This window comes from Phalaenopsis equestris, unplaced genomic scaffold (genome assembly GCF_001263595.1).
Source record: "Phalaenopsis equestris unplaced genomic scaffold, ASM126359v1 Scaffold218054, whole genome shotgun sequence".
NCBI lineage: Eukaryota > Viridiplantae > Streptophyta > Magnoliopsida > Asparagales > Orchidaceae > Phalaenopsis > Phalaenopsis equestris.
In genome coordinates this window covers 26,938-27,688 of record NW_018236526.1, presented here as the reverse complement: position 1 = coordinate 27,688, position 751 = coordinate 26,938, and positions in this window count along the sequence as shown.

The window sequence follows — 751 nt, the reverse complement described above, 5'->3', positions numbered from 1 at the left end:
TTAGTAGAATTAGTTAATTAAGAGTTTATTAAAATTACATTTTTATTTCAATTGCCTATTATTGATAAATATGCAATTTGCACTATATTATTGTGATTAAGCATTAATTTTTAAATCTTTGTTCGTAGCCTCTAATATTACTCCCTGTGGGATCGATATCCAGGACTCCATTAGAGCCTTGTTTTACTTGAGCGATATGTATACTTGCGTTGATAAGTGTGACTTTGCAATTATTGAATATTTTAGACACATCTTTATCAAATCTATAATCGTTGTCAAGTTTTTGGAGCCGTTGCCGGGGATTTAAATCTTCTACCAATAGTATCAAATTCTTATATTTTTAAGCATATATAAAACCACTGTCAAGTTTTTGGCGCCTTTGTTGGGGAATAAAAATTAGATTTAAAAAATATCATAATTAGAGTAACGAACAATAGAAAACTTTTACTTGAATTGCAACTTATTTTCATATTTAGTTAACTGTTTTTCTGTGTACTGATTTCAATTGTATGCATAAATTTGGACCTGAAAATCTTATACCCTATGATTCAGAATTAGAACGCACTGTTAGGAGAATTAGAAAACTAAGAAAAAACTTAGAAATCCTGACACAATGGAAAACAATGTGAACAATCAAGGAATAGAAAATGAACATCAACCTAGACCTCTACGATATGCAAATCATACAGCAGATAAAATTAACTTATCTATCTAAAATCCTGATGTAGCTGCTAATTCATTTGAGCTCAAA